We start from the raw sequence: 8407 nt of genomic DNA on the forward strand, positions 1-8407 counted from the left end.
TTCAACAAACATTTATTGAATACTGATTCTGAACAAAAAACTGTGTAGATGAATGGTATAGACCTGTGTGTGTGTGTGTGTGTGTTTAAAGATTTTATTGTGATACAGAGCCTAGTTTTAAATGTAGTGGGGAAAACAGACTGAGTATAATGCGTAGGAAATAAGCACTTCCACGATCTTTTCACAGTGATGATTCATTTGCATTCCTCTAATGTCCTTGAAGGGTCTGTGAGCTCCAGACCCACCTCTAGCTCGACAATTGACCCAGTTGGCAGGATTACAGGCAGGTAAAGGAGCCCGACAACTGGCGTGGAGTAGCTTTACAATTGGTATCACGAACAGGATTAAGAGGACTACAATTGGCGATGTCGACAGGATTCCAACATTAGCCATAGCACCACACAGTGATAAATTGGTCACTGGATAGGAATTTTTACGGTGAATATAGAAACCTATATTTTTTTCTTTTTTTCTTTCTTTCTTTCTTTCTTTTTTTTTTTGCAGCTGGACAGTATGGGGATCCAAACCCCTGACAGAAACCTATTTTTAATAATCTTCATATGTATTTTTAATCTGATTGCATTTGTAGGCTCCATTTATAACACACTTGCTAGAGGCTGCATATGTACACATATGGCATCTAATTTATATTAATTCACTTAAGCAAGTACAATACCATCATCATTTGTAGGGTAGCATGGGAAATGATTCATTTAGTATATAATTCCATTATGATCATTTGTTGTACTTCATTTACACACAATTAATTAATTATTCTATCCACTATTGAAATCACAAATTCTCAAGATTTCAAGGGGGAAAAGATCAACTGTAATATATGGGGCCTGCCTTCTAGGTTTTTTTTTTTCAAGTAAGAACATGTCATAGTTGGGGGTTTAAGCTATCACAAGAACTATCCCTAGAAAAATTCAAGAAAATAATTGCATTCTCCACCATCACCACTCCACTCCATTCCATTCCATGCCACTTCTTACAACTTTATGAACACCTTCATGAGGTCTTCTAGGTCTTCCTCCATTCAGAATTTTTATGCTGATCCATATTTCAATAGTGTGCCCTCCCCCAATGTGATCTGGCCCTTTGGGATGTTCCCATACAGGTTTTATTGTTGTTTTTTCCATTCATTACAGTTTCTGTTGGAAACCATGTTAGCTGACCATGAATCTGACCTCATGCTTTATAAGGTCATGGAGTTAGAAATCATCTATTCTGAGGGTCATTAATTCCATAAATATTTATTACATGCATTTTTTTTGTGCTAGATACCGAGAAGTGTATAAATTGAAGTAGTGCCTACTTTCAAGGCTCTCACACTCTAATAAGGAGGATGGATAAGAAAATCAATTGCAGCACATTGCAATTACTACTATAATGAAGGTGTATCAGGATACCATTGGACTTCAAAAGAAGGACAGTTTTCATATTCTTATAGAATCAAAGATGACTTAAAGAGAGTTGACTTCTAAATTGGATCTTGAAGAAATTGATAAAAATTAGCAAAATGAAGAATGGACTGCTATTCCAGGCAGAAGGAACAGTTTTTGCAAAACCCCAAAGGCATAGGAGGACCTGGAAAATTCAAAGAATTTGCAAATGGTTTATAGTTAGTAACACTAACATAATGGGAATTTTGGAAATGCAAAATAGAAGTGAGACCATTAAGAATCCTTATGCATACATTTTATGAAACTTGAGCTTTATCTGAAGGAGATGGGGCACACATTGAAATAAGAAAGTAATATCAAAAGATTTATATTTAGGTTCCCGCTCACTGGCTAAGCACGGTGCGGGCACAACACCGAGGGTTGCGATCCCGTTACCAGTCAGTAAAAAAGACAAAAAGGAAAAAAAAAAGATTTATATTTAGGTTCCCGCTCACTGGCTAAGCACGGTGCGGGCACAACACCGAGGGTTGCGATCCCGTTACCAGTCAGTAAAAAAGACAAAAAGGAAAAAAAAAAGATTTATATTTAGACATTCAACTTGGGCAAAGTTTGGAGGAGGGATTGTAGGATGACAAGAGACCTGAGGTAGTTAGGGGACTAAAGCAATAATTATAGGAGAAAAGAGCAGAGCCTGGACCATGAGAACAATTTCAAGAGCTGTGTGGACTGCCTCTGGAAATCCTACTATCCTAAAAGGATCCTTTCTTAGCCTTTTGGTAGCCCTGGCCAGGGGCTGCCAATAAAGGTCAAACTGAAGCAGCTAACAGATGTGTCAAAAGTAACAGCTTTAATGCTACTTGTCATAAACTGGAAAAATACCTGACCAAAAATAACTTTTGTCAGAAGATCATGAAGTCTTTGGGAAAGAAGAAATATTATTAAGGATTATTTAAAGATTCGAATCCAGTGTTTAACCCCCTTTATGATAATTCTGCCAAATGGTGATCCAGACTGTGTTGAATAATTCCAGTGAGAGCAATCCTTTATTCCCTAAGAAAACATTTGTTCTAATTATAAAAAAAGAAGAAAAGAGAAAAAAATTGGGTAGGGAAGTTTTGTTCAATAGGTTCTTGCAAATCAAGATTCCAGATGCTATCCAGATTTTCCATTGACCTCATTTGCACTCTCTTCCTGAAATTCATCGATGTATAATTTATATGTAGGACTGATTTTATGGATAGGTAAAAGGAAGTTATTCCCTAAGAAATGTCATTTGTGAGGCCAGGAAGCAAAGCCTTTCCTCCTTCAACCACCCCCACCCCCACCCCAAGCTATCATAGAGTCTCAAATCCCACCATTAGCATTTCTGAAGAAATAGCACTTTAAATTAAGTCACACTAGGGTGTTAGTGACATATCAGATAGATTTCATTTTGGCATTGGGGACCCTGGGAAGTACAGAATAACTAGCAAAGGAAAGAGCATTAAAAGTGGAGAAGAGGGAAGCGACACTAAGTCAAGGTGAACTAGAGGTACCCAGTGGTCCACAAAGAGGCTTGATTGATTGCATAAGAACCTGGAATTTGTTCAACATACTGTTTCCAGGATTCCTCCTTATATCATGTTGTCTCAGTAGGTCTGGGGTGGATTCCTGGGCAACTCTGATGTGCAACTGAGGTTAAAAAGTGTGAAGCCACATCAAAAACCAAAAACACATTTTGATTGTGCCTAGAGGTTGTTCAACTAAAGGCATAAATGTCTGTTAAACTAAAACACACACATACACACACAGACACACACACACACACAAAACATAAAAACACATAACCCCCACTTGACAGAAACACAAAGTCAATGTACCCATTCTGCCTAGGCCTGTCTGTTCACTCATAGAGGTATGGCTCATCTCTTGTCCTAAAGTCTCTAAGGGAAATGTTATGGGAAAAGTCAGTGGCACATTAGTTGCATGATGAAATGTCACTGACTTTTTAAAGGTTTCTAAGTCTACTTTAACAACAGTAGGTTTTCAATGAGCAGAACTATGCTAGTGAGTACAGAATGATTCATGACACTTTGCCTTTAAAACTTTTTTTGGCAGTTGGAATATCTGTCTTATTATCTATTGTATAATCTTATTATCTTAGCATAAGAATTTTATGAATTTATAGTAAACGTTGGGTCATAGGGCCTCGCGATAGCTTTGTGAAGTTAGTCGAAAGTTTTAACTGATTTTTCTTTAGAAAATGGACAAAGAGGTAAAAATGCATTATGGTTTAATAGTGCAGTTATTTTAAAAATGTTCTTACAGTTGTAGTTGAAGCACTTATATTGAAGATATAAAAATAATTAGCATTTGTTTAGCACTCTACAGTTTACAAAACTCATTTGCAAACTTGAGTCTTCTAACAATCCTGTGGTATAGGTAGATAGGTGTTGAGCTAATAATTTTATAGATGAGGACTTCTTAATACTCAAGGTTTGAGGGACTTGTCCAAGGTTTATAAGAGCATTATAAGTTTTGTAAAAATCTAGCTATGAGCCAGAGTGTCATACATTGCTTTCTGTTTTTTAAATAATTTTTAGATTAAATTCAATTTTTTAATTTTTTTATTCAAAATATTTTAACATTTATTTGTAATATTTGCGGGGTACAGTGTGTTTCAGTACATGAACAGTAAGTGAACAATGATTCACTTAGGGTAGATGGCATAGTTTTGTACCCATTATTCCACAATTTTTCTTCCTTTAAATAGTTGTAATAAACTTAATTAATACAGAAATGATAATAATTCATACAAAGACTTATTTAATTACTCCTGGACACATGTAGTAAATGATAATAGAACTATCTTCTATTGCACACCTATTCTGAGCTAAGCATTGTGTCAGTTGAATAAATTATCTCTAATCCTCATACCAGTACTGTAAGATATTATCTCATTTTGCAAAGAGAAAATTGAGATTCTGAGATGTTGAGGTGCCCAAAGCTTAATAACTAAAAAGTTATAGAGACAACATTTTGGCGCAGTCCACGCCATGGCAGGGTCTTGAAAGGAATAGCTTGGGCTGCCCTTTCCAAGCTGGCAAGGCCCCGGGGGTAGAGCTGCTGGCAGGGCCACAGCTACCAGCACTTGCTTTCATTGTAAAGATCTCTGCCTTGGCACAGTGGTGCTGCTTTCGCTTTCTCTTTTGATGTTTTGGTCAACGTGGCAGTTCCCTGAGTTTCCAAAAAATGCAAAAAATGACACACAAACAGTCGTCATAAAATTAGATTATCCCACAAAAGATCTGGGAAGATCGAACAATTCCAAATTGTCCCTTTTGAGTCAATTTATTACACCAATGGATGTTTTAAAAACACCTTATGAATAGCCATGAGCAATTGTTTTTACCAAAGAAATTAATAAACGATAGAAATCCCCATCCTCTTCCCACCATCTGGGTAAATGGTTATATGGATTGTAAAACGGGAAAAGGAAAAATTTGGTACCCTCCTGGGGACGTCCTAAATATGACTTAAGTTGGCAAATGTCATTTACAGGGGATTATATTAATGGTAAGAGAATGGTTGGAATTAATGGAAAAAGATACTATAAAAAGAATTAAGTTTATGAGAAAGAATGCATAGAAACCTTGTTACTCATTGGTGTCCTAAGTTAAATAAAAACATCTTAGTAAGATATTGGGACAAAAACATATGATGCACAACTTTCCCTCCTAAAAATAAAGATTATAGATGGAATTTAGTATGCACCTGGTTTTGTGAGGGATGGTGCTGTGCACTTTGACACTTTACATTGGGCCACACAGCTGCTATATTAAGTATATGCATGATAAAGCTGTTCAAATATCCTTTATTCCTTTTCAAAATGAACAATAGGTTCATGCCTATAGAAATATGAGAATCATTAAATTTTTAGTTGATTATAAGTTTGTTAGATTTATAAGTTTTAAATATAATTGTTAGAATTTTCTTTTATACTATTTAAAAGTTAAAAATATATATAAGGTTTGTTTAACTAATTTATGTTTGCTGGTAGTAATAAGTTTAAGGTTAATACGAGGGCAAGAAGAAAAGAAACACAATGGTGAAAAATGTCAAGAACAGTGAGTCATGGACTAATCGACCACAACGGATATAATCACCAGAAAGAATTGGCTGACCACCGAGTTTTATTTAACCTTGTAGATTATTAATTTTATGAGCACTGATGTAATTTTAAGAAAAGTTTCCGTTTAACTATTGATTTAATAATTTTAAAGGTTTATGTAGTTAAAATGCCCACATTAACCCCCCGCCCCCCGTGTTGTATAACAAATAAAAATGCTGTTTCCAGTCTGAAGGCTGCTTCAGCTGCTTTAGCTGCTTTGGCTGTGACAGCGCTGACAGCCTGCAGGGTGAGAACGTGCTTCAGAGGAACCAAGGTCTCTGCCTGTGTTTTTTATTTTCGCCGTCTCCTCATCCCTCTTTCAAGGACCCCCAACTCGACTGGAGCTGGTCTCCGGCAACATTCGAACCCCCATCTCTCTTATTCCAAAAGTCGTTTCATTACATCTCTCTAAAAGGAATATAAGGATGTCAACACATAGTCATCAATTTCTAGTCACTTTAGAATTATTCGTTTATACATCTGCAGTGTTAATTCATTCATTTATACAACCATGCATACCGAAAACTTGTTTTTCCCCAGCTAGAGTATTTCTAGGACCTGGAAACTAGCTGAGCACTGGATATAAAAAGAAAGAAAAACAGATGCCTATATGGGTTTGCGTCTAACTATATCAGTGAACAAATAACTATAACGTGCTAAGTACTGCATTAGGGATAGCTACAAAGGGCTATGGCAACTAACAGGAAATCATCACTGCCTCATCTGTGCGCTGATGTGCTGATTTTGAATATGTAACATATTAAATCAAAACCTTATGAACAACATTTAGATGGCTTATTTTACTATAATGTAATAAGCTTAATGGTGATTTAAAAAATAGACTTTAAAAAAATTATTTTCCTTTTGGAAATGGAAATTCTGGAATAAATTCCAGTGGCAGGTAGACTCTATAATGCATTCAGAGGTCTGTGTAATCACTAAGGTGGCTAGAGCAATTTTCTCAGTTTAATACCAATAACTGTTACATCCCATTTTTACCCATGGTCACCTGGCCGTAGCATGTATTTATAACTACTATCTATTCCATGGTCCCCTTGCCTTCAGCAAGCACCTCATCTGCTCATGGTTCCTTGACTGGTAGGGTGACCCAAACAGTTCTGAAGGGTCTCAGTCATTAGCAGTCCAGTCTGAATTGGGTTGTCATAGTTTCTCCCTAATCACAGGACATGGGAGTATTATCAGCACTCCAGGTATCTCCCATAATCCAGAAATACTTTTCCTTATCCCCATTGTGTAGTAGCAACCCAGTTTCTCTCTGGTAGTCAAGATCAATCACTCCAGCAAGGACAGCAGCACCACCCCTCATCCCCCACAGCTTTATCTGTTGGTTTATTGGCATGAGGAGCTCAAAGTGACCAAGTATCAGTCTCAGCTTCCATCTAATGAAACCATTGTTGTGTCCTCTGGTGGAAGCATTCCTCCCTTTGGAACTAACACCTCTAAACTAGCAGAACCCAGAGTCTCAGGACTAGGGAGCAAAAAGTTTGCTAGTGGATCACTAAGGATGATAATGAAAGGATCCACCTTCATTTTCACCCCCTTAACTTCCCAATGCATGAATCTGGCTGTAGGAGAAATAGCACCATCTATATTACTTTCTGATTTAAAGCATATATCGAACTCTGGAGGATATTCCCTCACAAGGAATGCCATATGCCACCCACCCGGTACCATAAATGAGTCTTCAAAAGGCCATTCCACCATTCTATCAGGCTAAGTGGGTTTAGAATGAGGGGGACAAAGTAAGACTGGTGAATTCTATGAGCATGGTTTCATTGTTGTACTTCATTTCTAGACAAAGACCTCCCGTCAGAAGTGATACTGTGTTCAGTGCCATGACAGTATATAAGCCATGCCATGAGTTCATGGATGGTGGTTTTAGCATAAGCTTTATGTGCAGGGAAGGAAAATCCATGCCTTGGACTAAGTGTCCTCCCCAAAACTTGACTCCCACTGTGACAGTGTTAAGAAGGTGGGAAATCCTATTATGGTAATTGAAAGATAGGGCCTTGAAGAGGTGATTAGATTGTAGGACTATGCTACATTTTTATTTGATTAAAAATGCTGGTCCTAGGCATGGTTTGGAGGGCTTTAAAAGGAGAGTGAGGTCGGAGCGATTCTAAGATGGCGATGGGTCTGGAGCGGCCATGCCAGGAGACAGCGCGATCCTGAGAAGTGTGTGCTGTGATACCAGAGTACTATTTGCATTTCCAAGAACAACAAAAAACGAATAAATCTTTCAACAACGACAAACAAGCAACAACAGGTTCGGGGTTTTAGGGCCGACACAAAAGAAGACTCCTGAGAGCGCCCAAGCCCTGCTGAGGGTACAAGCAAGCAGCCCGAAACAACAAAGGCCAGGTAAATCAGCTGAGATGACAAAGAAACGGAGTGGAATGCGCTGGACCGGCCCAACTCTGCGAGCTCTGTGAATCACCCCCAGCCCAGCCCCACTTGCGGGGCGAAGCCCAACTGCTCCCTGCCCGCCTGGCTCCCGCCTACCACATCAGGCTAGGCGCCCACAACAGAGCTGCCTCCATTTTCTCGGGTGGGGGAGGAGACGGCCGGCTTAGTGCACGCAGGCCATACATCTCTGCTTGGTGCAGCTCCACACTGAGACGTGCCATTTGCTTACCTCGACGCGGGGCACCCCGGGGCCTGTGGAACGGCATACAATCCCACTCTCCCCGCGGATCTCTGATGGGGCTGGTAGCATGGGGAGCCCCTGGCCAGCGTCAGGAGGGCAGGTAAGAGGAGCCCGCCCAGATTGTCTCTCCACCACACCCTGGGCGTAGGCCCCAGGTAAACTCCCTGTTTCCGGGAGGCAGAT

This window comes from Galeopterus variegatus, unplaced genomic scaffold (genome assembly GCF_000696425.1).
Source record: "Galeopterus variegatus unplaced genomic scaffold, G_variegatus-3.0.2 Scaffold7187, whole genome shotgun sequence".
Classification (NCBI taxonomy): Eukaryota; Metazoa; Chordata; class Mammalia; order Dermoptera; family Cynocephalidae; genus Galeopterus; species Galeopterus variegatus.